The sequence below is a fragment of the Peromyscus maniculatus genome, chromosome 3 (genome assembly GCF_049852395.1).
Source record: "Peromyscus maniculatus bairdii isolate BWxNUB_F1_BW_parent chromosome 3, HU_Pman_BW_mat_3.1, whole genome shotgun sequence".
NCBI classification, from domain to species: domain Eukaryota; kingdom Metazoa; phylum Chordata; class Mammalia; order Rodentia; family Cricetidae; genus Peromyscus; species Peromyscus maniculatus.
The window spans coordinates 49,829,488-49,843,649 of record NC_134854.1 but is presented as its reverse complement, the minus strand read 5'-3'; positions in this window follow the sequence as shown (position 1 = coordinate 49,843,649).

Below are 14,162 nucleotides of genomic sequence, written 5' to 3'. Positions count from 1 at the left end.
GTGGCTGGGGAACAGAGAGGGATTTTTCATTGGGAGTTTGGCCACCGGTAGGTTTCTTATGAGCCATTGGGTGGCCCTACACATACACACCCATGCTGGAAGCACCAAATGGACACAGTGAGATGTGAAGAGGAAATAGAGGGGGAGTGGACCTGGGGTAGAGGGGAGGTGTTTGTCCAAGGTAAATGCTCTAAGAAAATCAGTCACAAACTCAAACTTTCTCAACCTGATGGAAGTTATTGATAAATAAATTATAACTAGCATCATATTTAATAGTTATTGAAAACTTTCTTCATATAATAGGGAATTCAGCATCGTATTTTCTACCTCATATTTTCTTGCTACTGTTAATCAAATTTTAACCAAAATGACAAGGCAACAAAAATGAGATAAAAAAAAAACATTTTGCAGATTTCAAAGTCCTTTAAATCTAAAAGCCCCAAGAATCAGTAAACAAGTAGAAACAATTAGTAAATTTATTAAGATCACAGGGTATCAGATCAATATTAAAAAAATTAAATGTTGAATTTACTATTTTCAAAGACATGGAAAATGGACTTCAGAAAATAAAAATATCAAGAATAACATCAATGACAAATGACTTAGGAAGAAATTCAACAAAATACATCAAATAAAATCTGCAATACACTGCTAAGGAAAATTAAAGAAGACATCAAGAAGAGAAACCTATATCATGTTTCTCAATTGAAAGTTCTAGTTCATTAAGATGGCTAGTCCTTAACAAATGATACAGGGACAACCAGACAAAGAATGGATTTGAACTGTCACTAACACCATAATGAAAATAAATGAGATGTATCATAGACATAATTATAAAAACCACAACTCAAAGTTCTAGGAGAAAGCAGAGAAAGACACTCCTGTAAGTGAAGGGTAGGCATAATTTTCTTCTTTGGCATGCCATGAACCAGAAGTTGTCTGTGTTATACAGATAAATAATTCCCAAGTGGGAAAAGAATGTTTAGTAATCCTTCAAAAGCCAGCCAGGTGCAAGCAGGTGAGGAGTGTGGAGTATGAGTAAGCCTGAATTATATGCACAATGCCTGTTGTAGATGGAAAGTGGACTATAAGTATGAGTTAAAGGATGGGTGTGCCATTCAGGAGTAGGAAAAATATAGGCCCATACCATAAAGAACACTATTGGTTGTCTAGAAATTGGGTTGCCTTTTTAGTATCTTCTCCATTCATTTCTCTGATAATATTTTCTCACTTATCTTTGGCTATAGATTCTGAGATGATTTATGCTTCTGTTCTCCTCACCACCCATTTAAAAATTTCTGTCAAGCATGGTTGAGCAGTGGCCTTGTACTTATGAAACCAGAGTCCTGTGTTCTCTACTGGTATGGCATCCCAAGACAGTTTATATTCTTTCCAATCTCACCTCTATCCAGTTGACTACAGCCAGAACAGCAGAAACAGCAAATCTACTGCAGAAATTTCACATCAAAGAAATGCTATTTTTTACTGATACTAAAGACAAACTCCAAAATAACAGCCTTAATTAATCAAGTACTCAGACAAGCAATTCACTGAAATAATCTATATTTCTCCTTGGGCTATAAATGGAGTATTTTAATGAAATTGAGAAGAAGGAGGATACTTAAATAAGTTACATGGAAAAATGTATAGTGTTAAAGTGTTCTCGAATACTCTTGAATAAAGAAGAAACTAATCAGAGTAGTACAGCAGAAATAAAATGATATAGGGGATAGATAAAGCAGAGAGTCCAGGAGCTGGTTTTACAAAAGCTAAGTAATTTGGAGATATGTTGGTTAATGATCCTATCATATTTGCTTTGAATATGTTCAAAATTTTCAAGTTATTTTGAAAGTATTAAAAATGAAGATGTGAGGACATTGTGAGTGGAATGGTTTAAATAGAAAGGGGGTAGGAGGGTGGGAAAGTGGAGAGGAGGGAGGAAGAGATGTAATCCAAACTAAAGATATATTAAAAAGCCATATGGAAACCTACTAGTTTGTAAGTTTATTGAAAATATAATTTAAGACAACAACAACAAAAATAGCAGATGTGGCCTCCATGGATAAATAGTGTTCTTCCCAGAAGCCATGGGTCTTGAAAATCCCACTACCAGGTGGAGGATATTGCCCTATGAGTTAATGGTCAAATAGGCTCCAGAGACCCCCCAAAACAATACAAGCTATTGTAATTGCTCTTGATTTCCTAAGACCCTATCGCTGAAGACATACACAGTGGTCATAGGAAATAGATAATTAAAACTACACTGATATGTGACCTTTTTCTTCCAGACTATCTTTCTTATTCCAAAGGTTTCTCTGAAGAGTTATGAGGAAGAGGAGTCATAAAAAGTCTTACTCGACTCTGAATCCTGTGAGCTCTAATAACGACTAGAAAGGCAGGGTGTGTCCTCTAGTGCGATCATGACATGGCTGTTAAAGCATGGGCTAACTAGTTGCTTTCTGATTTGATTTGAGACCTGATCCACAGAAAAGAACTCATACCTAATTTTGTAAATTTCATGCCTGTTTGTGGGGGTCATTGACACCATGGAGAACTTACTAATGCTGCTTTGTTAATGGCCATGTTCTTAAATTACCTTCTAGGTACTCATGTTTACACCCATAGTTTATAGCCATAATCATGTATACATCTTAGCTATGTTCAGCTTCATCACAAGAGCTTCTTACTTCAATATGATTAATGCAGAAGCCCACAGTTGTCCAAAGGGCTGACAACAAACGACAATGGAATATTCAGCTCTAAATGGGACAGTTATATCACCCCAAGGCTTAGGATGGTTGTGGAAGAGGAAGCAGGAAGAATGTAAGAGCCAGAGGATAAAAAGATATGCAGCAAAAATACATTCTCCGAACGTGACACAGCCTTGCACTCACAAACTCCCTGCAGTTCTGCTCATTTTCACAAGACCTGCATGTGATTGGGCCATCAACCCTTCATCATATATGGGGTAAGGGTTCGTGAAGCATCACTCCTCCCTGAGGGGTAGGGGTGTCATTTTCTTTAGTGGTGTAGTTACTGATAAACTGCCCTTGTTTTAGTAAATAAGCTCTCACTGTGCTCAGGCAGGTAACCCAAACTAAATTAAGTTATTCACACACACGAAGAAATCATCAAAGTAAGGGCAGAACTTGGCAGAAAAGAAGGTTTCAAAGGAAGAAGGGAGATAACAGAGAGGAATGAAGGGTGAAAACAACCAGAACTCACTATATAAATGGCATAGCTGTCAAACGATAAACATATTTTAAAGGAATGTGGTGATGAGGAGACATTGGTTAAGACACTGTGAAAAATAGATAGGAAGAATAAATTACTGTGTGTTATAGCACAGCAAAATGATTATAGTTAAAATAAAAGATTTGAATGTACTGACCATTAGCAAATGATAAAGGCTAGGGTGATGGATAGGCTAATGACCCAATGTCTCTGTAAATCAGGATATTATGTAGAAGTTCATAAATATGCTTGAAGATCATTTGTCAAACTTAATTCATTTTATTTAAAGGATTAAAAATAAGTAAAAAAATAAAGGCATGCTCCCAATTCAATTTGCAATGAGATTGATGAATATATGATATGAGGACATATCTGTAGATACAGCAAAGCTAGAGGAAGCATAGGACCTGAAGAAGCAAGAAGCCAATTGATTATTCCTTCTGACTAGGTTTCACACAATAACTGTAGCTCTGAAATACTTGAATTGAATTGCAAAACATTTTCTCTCAAAAGTTAGGAATATTTTGTTGTGATAAAATTATCTTTTTAATAGATTATTTTCAGTTACCTGAAAATATGAGTGGACATATTAAGCATTTCCTAGAAATGCAAACTCACTTCTTGCAATGAGTCAATATTTCTAGTAACTATCTCCACCTAGAATATATTGACTAAAACTGCAGGCAGGAGTCATAAAGAAATGGGAAGTTTGGAACCGTCAGTCAGTCAGTCAGTCATTATGTGCTCCTTGAAACAAATGAAAGCCTCTTTAGAGAGCGTATGCCATATGCAAATTTCACCTAGAACTGAGTTGGAATTGATTTTTAAAAAATTGAGAGAAAAATTGGTCTCCTAACATGACAGTGAAAGTGGGGTCCTCAATTTGAAGGTATTCTGCTCCCCTAGATCAACATGGACTTTGTTATGGATACACTTAAGTACCTCAATAACTTCATTTATTTACGTATTATAACTAGACATGTTGTCACATGGCTTTTTAAAGCAATATTTTTATTATTTATTTGACAATTTTGTGTCCCTTCCCTCAAGGTTTAGGGAGCTTTTTAGAAGATGGGTCAGAAAGTGTATAAGAGCCAGAGGTGGTAGATACCTTCAAGGACACAATATTTTCTAGATGGAAGATGTCAAAAGATGTGATCTCACAGGAATTGTGACAGTATGCACAAGGCCAGGCCAGCCAAAGCCGACATGGAAGAGAAAATGAGGGACAAATCCCCATCCTCAGCTGAGAGGCTTTGGAATTCGATGGCTGCTGAGTGAAAAGAATCAATTTTCTCTAGTGGTGAGGAGTTCTGTAAGTTCTTCATGTCAAGAGGGTGGTGGTGTCATGAGTAAATGAAACAGACCCTGGGAAGATGAAGAAAAACAACTCTCTGCTAACTATTAATGAAAGACAAAGAGGAAAGAATGGAGTGGATAGGTCTCTGCTACCACCAAGAGCATTTATAATATGCAAGCCAAAATGTCTACTTCTTCCTGAGTCATACAGAGGTACAGAAGGTTTCTGGTATAGGGTTGTATCTCCAACCACCTATCAGCCCCAGTAAAGAGGAGGGATTTACCTTGAGTGTGAATATTTTTCCCTTTCCTGTTTCCATGTCCTCACTCTCCAAACTTTTAGATTTGGAAACACCTTCACCCTGCCTCTTCTTGCCATGGGCTACATAATACTCTGTTGTGTGGGGTTTTTTTCCTTAAAACAACTAAGTTTAGAAAATAAATGGAGAAATCTTTCATTTTTTCAGGATGGGATTAAGCTTTTCCCTAGAGACCACAGAATACACACCTTCTTCAGCTTTGTCTCCACTTCTGTCTTGTTTCTCCAGAAGGGTCTATGGATTCTGATATTACTCAGATCCCACAGAACAAAATCACATAGATGGAGAAGAGCCTTGTTCTGGAATGTTCTCATGCTAAGAATCATGACTGAATGTATTGGTATCAACAAGACCCAGGACAAGGGTTATGGCTGATATACTAGTCCCTTTATAACAATGACATCAACAATGGAGAGGTCTCTGATGAGTACAGTGTCTCTCAGAAGGAGCAAGATAAATGCTTTCTGTCTCTAAATGATGCTGCTCCTAATGAAGCATCCCTTTACATTGGTGCCTGCAGTTATTTGCACAGAGCTTCTGAGACACCTGCTAACTGAACAAAAAGATAGGCAAATGGGTGAGCAACTTTCTCAGAGTTTAGAAGCTTTCATTAATGAAAGATATGGGATACCTAGAATTTTGAATAGTCCTAATTCATTGAGTCACATGTAAGTGTAACTTTAGGTCAATGTCTGTAGACAATGCTGTAATTCTGAAACCCCATTGCTTCCTTTCTATCAAATGTTAAGTTCCACAGTGAAACTCCAAAACGAAGGGTGATCCAACAATAGTCTTTTAGAATAATCAACTCAAATATTTAACAATATTTAAAGATTTTTTTCAAATAATAAAATAAAATATAACAATATTTTTTAAAAACCTAACACATTGGAATTGAACAAAACAAGCAAACAGGAGGAAAAGAGCCCAAGAAAAGGCACATGCAACAGAGACCCACTAGAGAATCCCATGAAAACACTAAATTGGAAGCCAGGATAAATAAACAAAGAATCTTGTGCAGAACCATGCCAGCCCCATGCATGCTGCCTCAGTCCCTGTGAGCTCCTATGTGCATTGATCATGTTTACTTAGACAGCCTTGTTTCCTTGGTGTCCTCCGCACCCTCTGGCTCTTACACTCTATCTGCTTTCTCTTTCATGGAGTTCCCCAGCCCTGGAGATGGAGACATTTCATTTATGGCTGAGTATTCCAAGGTCTTTCACTTTGTGTGTAACGTCTCGCTGTGGGTCTCTATATTTATTCCTATTTGCTTAAGGAAGAAGCTTCTCCAGTGATGAGCAAGGCACTGTTCTGCTTCCCTGGCCTGAGTAGTTTAGTGATTTTTCTTAATCATCTCAAATATACTGTGATTTTTAAATAGTTTCTTCTTTTGTTTCCATCTATTTCGCAATGCCTCCCACTGCACTATCTCTAACTGGCCCCATATTCTGTCTTCCATTTCTCTATCTCAGTTCCTCTAAGCTCAACCCCATCCCTCAGCTCCATACCTGCTTGTCTGTATATTAAGAACAAACTGCCTTGAGTTTTAAATTTTAACTCTAAAAAAGTTTAATTACCATTGTACCTGGCTCAGAAGTTAGATTCTAAAGAGTTTGCTCTACAAAAATCATTATTCATCTAGGGTCCCATACTTTGAGCTGCATCAAGAACAATTTTAGTTTATAAGAGAAGATAGATTTTTGTTGTTATCTACATTTGCTGAATTAAAAATATCGTCCATCTCCCTATTGTGGGGATAAATAGGAGCATGGAGATGGCCTTTCAGTATTGCCATTGGATTAATCCCATGGTTCCCTGTAGAGGGGACTCTCCTAGAGGCCAATGAGGTTCAGTCACCATAGTGTTTGATCAAAGACTGCCAGAGCATAAAGCGGAAGTGTGCTTCAGAATCCAGCTAAGAGCTTCGGCATGTGCTTTGTCATCTTTCCCCATAAGCCTCGGTCACACCAGCAAAAGAATCGACTGGATTGTGTGGCTGTTCAGAAAGGGAGGATCCAACTGGTGTTGTTTTCTACCTGTTCTCATCTGAAAAGAATGCCACTGTCTTTTTCCATTCTCCCCTGTGTGCTCTATATCATTTAAATGATCTCTTTAAAAGAACTTTCTCATGAATTTTGTTCTTGCTTTCTAGACAAACTTCAACAGTTGTTTGATCTATAACTAAAATTGTCTCATAAGCTACTAACCATTTCATTTAATTATTCTCTGGTTGTTACATGTTCCCATCAAGTTCTCCAACATTAGTCACCACATCTTCTTTCCATGCTCCTAGTTTACAAAATCAGCTAAGAATGAACAACACATGCTGGCTTCCTCACAGGCAACTCAAACTCAAGGACTTTATTCCCACATTTATTGCCTTCTCCACTATACCCATCCCCATTCTGGGCACACTGTATTTCCATCTCAATTCAATCATTCAAATCATTGTTTCAATGATTGAAACAATGATTCTGGGCTCCTCTTTTCCATTACATAAATCTGTTAGTTCTCTGTCCCACCATGTCATAAATTAAATTCTCAGAGGAAGGTCAATAGTTGCTGGAAATACCCTGGCAGTCAACATGGGTAAATGGGAAAGTAGAATATATATTTGAACAAGAAAGGAGCTGGACTTGCTTCAACAAAGGACTTTTCTGACTCTTCTAGGAACTCTGAAGCTGGACACATCTGGAATAATTCTAATGTGAAGCAGACGGGATTCATGCCCACTTTCCATGTAAACACATCACTGCACATGGCTACACTAAGACATTGTGCACCTGTCAAGGAGAGGAAAGTCTTCTCTATGTAAGACAATTCACCATGCTGATAGCTAATGTCATGATTACCAGAGAAAATGTGTTCACCAGATTCAATTTCTTTCTTCCCTCACTCTTTCTGATCTAGTGAAGACTTTCACTATCCACTATTGGAGAAATTATTTTGGCCACTCCACGTAGTTAAAAGGATATTTATTTAATGGTGTAACTCACAAATTAAGTAATGGGTAGGTCGCAGGGTCTGGGGAAGGTGTAACGCAGTCCAGCGGTGTTCTCCAGAGCTCTGCACAGTCAATCTCCACCGGTCAGCGTTCCGGCACCGAGAGAGCGCCCAGAGAGAGCGCTGACCCATCCAGCTCTCTGGGTCCCCCGGCGCCTCCCCTCGCCCCGCCTCTTAGGCGTGACAGTTGCCAGAGTCTCAATGGGGGTTGGAACTTCCAGAACCAAGCTGGAATGGCTACCCACTACATCTCCCCCTTTTTGTCTAAATAAGAAGGTTCTAAACTAATACAAGACTATATACAAAGGAATGGTTATCAAATATTGTCCAGAAATAATGAGAGATAATGACCTAGATAAGATGTAACTACAACCAATGCAAACAATATCAAGCAAGAAACACATACTAAAATCCAGAGAAGTATAGAGCATAGGTAAACAGCATGTTATAAAGATCATTCAAAGGTGTCCTATCCTAAAGAACCTGAATCTAATACTTAATATGTTCTATCTAAGATATTATATATACTAAGTTGTAACTATAACTGCTAGTCTTCTAGGTATACATAGAGATATTTCAGATAGATAGGTAATCTTCAAACACTTCATAGACCTAGAGAATATGGCATTTAAATAACTTAAAATTCTGTTGACGTGAGACACAATTGCTCCTGGCTGCACCAATTGATACCGAGAGAATGTTGGGCTTCTAAGACATTTCCATTTGGAAGTTTGTCTTTTTGGCACAAAATGGCCTATTGGGCAAAGAACTGCCCTTGCCTTGATGGCTGACAGTACAAATGCAATGCTGTCCTTTCTGGACAAGCGGGACACAAGGAAAGTGACCACTGTACTCTGCCAAGACAGGTTAAGATGGTCTCTCAGAATTCCTGCTTCTGAAAATGGTCTGTCAGATACTCTAGGCCTATAGCCAATTTGAATGCACCAACAATGCTGAGAAACATTAGGTGACTGTCCAGGCTGCCAGCTGTCTTGGTCTACTCTTGCAAGATTCCCGAAAGTTGCTTGCATCCATCTACCATTTCTCAGGTACCATTATGTTCCTTCTCAGGTCTTTGATGTGGTTGAAAACTAGATAGTTATAATTTCCTCAGTTATGATAAAAGATAAGTTAGCTATAAAACCTTAAACTCACAAATATAAGATAGATAAGACATCTTCTTTAATATTGTAACTATAATTCTTGCTCGGTAATTGTTTTGTTATATGTAATTTTACCATGTTAAAGTTAAAACCTTCCTTTTTAAAAAAAAGAAGAAAGGGGAAGTGCTGTGGATATCACTCTATATAAATAAAACACTGATGGCCAGTGACCAGGAGGAAGTATAGGCAGGACAAAGAGAGAGGAGAATTGGGGAAACAGGAAGAAGGAGGAGAGACACTGCAGCCACCGGCAGGACAAGCAGCATGTGAAGACACTGGGAAGCCACCAGCCACGTGGCAAGGTATAGATTTATAAAAATGGGTTAATTTAAGATATAAGAACAGTTAGCAAGAAGCCTGCCATGGCCATACAGTTTATAAGTGATAAAAGCGTCTGAGTGATTGTTTTATATGTGGATTGTGGGACTGCGGGGCTTGGGGAACCTGGAGAGAAGCCCTCCGGCAACAATCCACTTCTGAGAAAATAACATAAAACTCTCATTCCTGGTCTACCAGACTCATAACTCATCTATTTGCCATGATACACAGGGCCACCAGTGTACCCATGTTTAAAATTCTTTATGCAGCACACGAAGCCTTTCATAAATATTTCCTTGCAAGAAAAATCTGTTCAAATGTTCTAAGCTCCCTCCAGCACTTTGGATTTCAGCTTAGTCGAACATTTTGTAATTCCCCGAATAGATCATGTTGAATTGGGACATCTGTACCTTTTCAAAAGCTCTCTCCTGTGTATACTTCTCTACCTCCTACACATTCTCTCATTCTTCAGCAGAGAAGAGCTATCTACAAAAGCTTTCCTAGACTTTATAGAGAAAAGTACCAGCTCTTCTCTTCTGCAAAACGATTGCTAATCATCGTGGCTTTTTTTAAATTTAAGAAAAATTTCCACTCATTTTATATATCAACTACAGATCCCCCTCCTACTCCACCTCCCGCTCCCCCTCCAACTTCTCCCCGCTAACCCACCCTCTATTCCCTCTTCCTAATGGATAAGGGTTCCCATGGAGAGTCAGAAAAGCCTGATACATTCAGTTGAGGCAGGACCAAGCTCCCCACCTCCCTCTGCATCAAGGTTGAGCAAGGCACCCCACCATAGGGAATGGGGTCCAGAAAGCATGGCTTCATTTTTGTGATTCTTTCATTTCTGGCTCTTCCCAACACTCTTTGGATTTGAAGTGATATCCTGCTAAATTTACACCCCTGTTACTGACTATAATTCCTGGAAGATGGCATGTGGAGAGGAAGGAAGAAGTGAGGAAGGGACAAAAGTAGGCTCCAACATGTCTTCAAGTAGTTAGATCTTCAAGATTCTCTTCCAAGAACGTATCTTCTAACTTCTGGTTAAGGTCTATTTAAATTCTCTATACCTCTTACATCTAAGTCCCTTTAAAAATAAGACATGTTTGGTTCTAAGAATATTGGCACAGAGAAGTTTAAAAATGGAAGGATGCTTCACTGGACCCAAAATGTATATGCATTTCTCACAATTATATCTGATTAACTGAGAACCAGGGAGAAGCAAATATGAAAAAATGATGTTGGAAAAAAGAAGTTGTTTTCCTTAGTAGACTCTGAAACAAAAGTTATGGAAAGAAAGGCATATATATATATATATATATATATATATATATATATATATATATATATATATATATACTCACCATGGTTTAATTTCGGGCAATGTTACAAAATTATGTTCCAGGCAGAACTGCAGATTGGGATGTTCTGATCCCTCAGTGTTTGAAACTACTGCTAAAGAAAGATAAACCTAAAATCATCGTAGGGAAAGTCTAAGTTAATAAAGCCCTAACACGTCAGTGGAAATGGGGATGAGATGTTTGAATGATAACCACATAATCACTTCTATATTTTCTGAAAAACCAGTGACTGCCAGTTGTTGCTCCAGAGCTTTCATGTCTGATGTATAAATAGATGCTTGATTTACTGTTTACAGTTCTCCTGCTATTGGCCTGATGTAGCAATTCTGTTGATGGGTCTTTCTATTGAATAATCCTCCCTTTCAGCTTTGCAGAGTCCAATCTTATTGGTCTTTCAGAACTCACACTACATTGCTTTCTTTGCAGCCTTCAAAATTTGGTCAAATCCTGTTATTACAGTCTTTGAAAGCTCTGCAGTATATTTATCTCCAAAACTTGTAAAACAGTTGTAATAGAAAGTTTCCTAAGACTAGGAAAGACTGAGGAGAAATAAATAGGGTGCCAAGCCTACTTTGGATGAGTAAAACAAACCAAAATACCTTTTCTTTGTTGTGAAAAGTATTGTAGATGAAACTGTTGAATGGGATTAATATAGGGCCCAGAGCAATTGACAGGGTTATACCATGATACACTAACTTCCAGAAGAACCCATCATATGGCCCTGGGACTAGAAACTCCTGCTCTAACCCAGCCTGCATCATGGCCTTTAGTCGTATGGGAGTAGGTAAGATGCAAAATTTCCAAACTCAGGAAAGAAATTTTTTCTGTGTGGCTTTTATTGTTGCCTTATTTTTAAATCCCATCCTGGACTCTGCTGCCAAATGCGCTAATTCTGTAGGCCTGTTTGGTGCTGGTATCTCTCAGACCCTAAAATACTGCTTTCTAGAGGTAGGAAAGAACATTACTCTGGGATGTTCTCAAGCCATGGATTGCAACAAAATTTACTGATATCAGAAGAGCCAAGAATATAAGTAGAGCTGATCCATTGCTCATATGACATTAATAATACAGAGAAATTAGAGCTTTCCTTTGAGTGCACTGTCTCCAAAACAAGGAAAGTACATTCTGCCCTCACAGTGAAGTCTGCCACACCTTTTGCATAGTTTCTGGTACTCTGTGCCAGCAGTAAGGACACTGTGCCACATGAACACATACACACTGCACAAAGAAGAGAGCCACCTTTAGAATCCTCATCTTAAATGGAAGAAACCACTGGAAATCTTCCCAGACTCCTCATGCCCATGGTACAAGAATGATTGAATAATGATGTGGACTAGGAATGGTCACTGGCTCATTTGCCACGTGGAGAAATGTCTAGCTCCACAGTCAGTGCTGAGCTTTTTTTGCATCTAACTGCAAGTTCTGCTGAGGGCCTCACACATTGTCTTTATTGCTGTTGTAAGAAACGGGATGTGATTCCTTTTATTTTCCATCCACCTGGTTCATGGGTCCTTCTTCATGTTAAATTAATTCCTCCATGCACAGCGCTCCACACTCCTGTCTCTTTCCAACCTAAACCCTATTACCCCAGCCTCAGCCCCTCCTTCTATGACTTTGAACTCTGAAAAAACTGAAGGACATAGACTGTGGTCCTTCCTAGACATCCTTGCAAGATACCTGTAAGGTTGACAAATTCTCCTTATGTGACTCTTGGCCTTAATTGCCTTGCCTTTACCCGGCTGGGGAGATTTCTTCCTGGTAGTAGCTTTTACTGCACAGACACAATGAACTGAATTTGGATCCCTGGAACCTTTATAATAAGCTAGATATGGCTGTGAACACTTATAACTCCAGTGCTGTGGGGAGGAGGGTTGGAAACAAAATGATCAGTGGACCTTATTGGCCAAGCAGTCTGTGTTCTAAAATATTTCAATAATTTGCTACAGTTTTAGTGTTGAAAGCTGTTGCAAACCTGTGGACAGGTCACCATTTGTTCATCTACCCACTTGTCAAAGGTACATTTGATCCTTTTCAGTTTTTATGAATGAGGCAATTGTGAACTTTTATGTACAAGTCTGTGAAGATATGGACTTTCTAGAAATGTATTTGCTCAGTCTTGGTGGAAGTATATATAAAATCTTTTAAGCATATAAACAAAAATCTCTGCAAAATGTTTTCTTAAATTTAACTAATTCTCGGTCTTATCTTCCTTCTGTTAGCTAAAATAATGACTCCAAAAATATTTACCTCTTCTTTCTCAGACACCATAAACACATGGCTTTATACAGTCACAGAGAATAAAGTTTGCAGGTGCAATTATGTACTAATCTAAACTTATACAAGGAGATTATTATGGATTATATAGCTGTGCTTTTTCTAAACATACAGGTCTTTAAAGGTGACTATTGTCAGTGTGATGTCATTGTCTTTGAAGATAAAGAAGAGGGACCAAGGAGTGAAGGAGGTCCCTAGGGATTGTAAAAGTGAAGAGAGGAGGACTCAAAAAGAAGCCCAGTCCATTCTGCATCTTGATGTAAACCCAGGGAGGACTATGATTAATTTCTAATAGGTAGTATGCTACATGGTAGGTTTAATGTTTTATGACATGAATTTTGCAATGATTTACTATAGCAGTCACAGAAAACCAAAAGCAGGCAAAGGCATGTGGGAAGTAATTCAAGGACAGGTAAAGGGGCTGGATAAGGTTTCCATCAGGTGCTGCCTCTTCTAAGAGCAAATGTCACTAATTTCTGCCTTTAGCCTGTTATGTTTCTAAAAACATCTCATTACAGCTTATGATCAGAATGTCCCATCAAGCATCTTTCTAGTCATCTCTACCTCAGAGGGGGACGGTTCTCATAGGAAGAGTTCCATCCTCCATTTTGTTTGGCAGTGGCCAGCAGAGAATGTATTGGACTTTGCTAAGTAGCTGCTGGTGAGGTAAGAACGTTGTGACAGAGGACAGGAGCAACTCCTCAAACAGCAGATGATTAGAATGTGGTTGGTTCTTGCAACAATGAATCTCAAAAAAAAAAAACCCACAACACAAACAAACAAACAAACAAAAAAACCCATTCCCTTCCACTGTCCCTTTACACAAACAGAAAGGCATCTCGAATAAGAAAGTAGCACACCACTTCTCAGGAGTATCCCATGATGCTCCCATAGCAATCATTTAGTAAAATTAATGGTTAAAGGAAAAGATGAACAGTTACAAAATGTACACAAAGAAGATGAAGGTTCAGCAAATAGAAATGGGTATTTATTTCAGTTTAGGGTGTCAATCTTACACAAAATATATTAGGTTGTTAGAACAAAACAAAACAAAACAAAACAAAAAACCCTGCTTTAAAAAAATCTCATTTTTAAAAGCAAAGCAAAGGAAGAGTATCAAAATGAAAGATAGCAGGCACTTATTTCAAAGTTGTTTCTTCTGCTAACACAGGGATTACACTTTGCCTGAC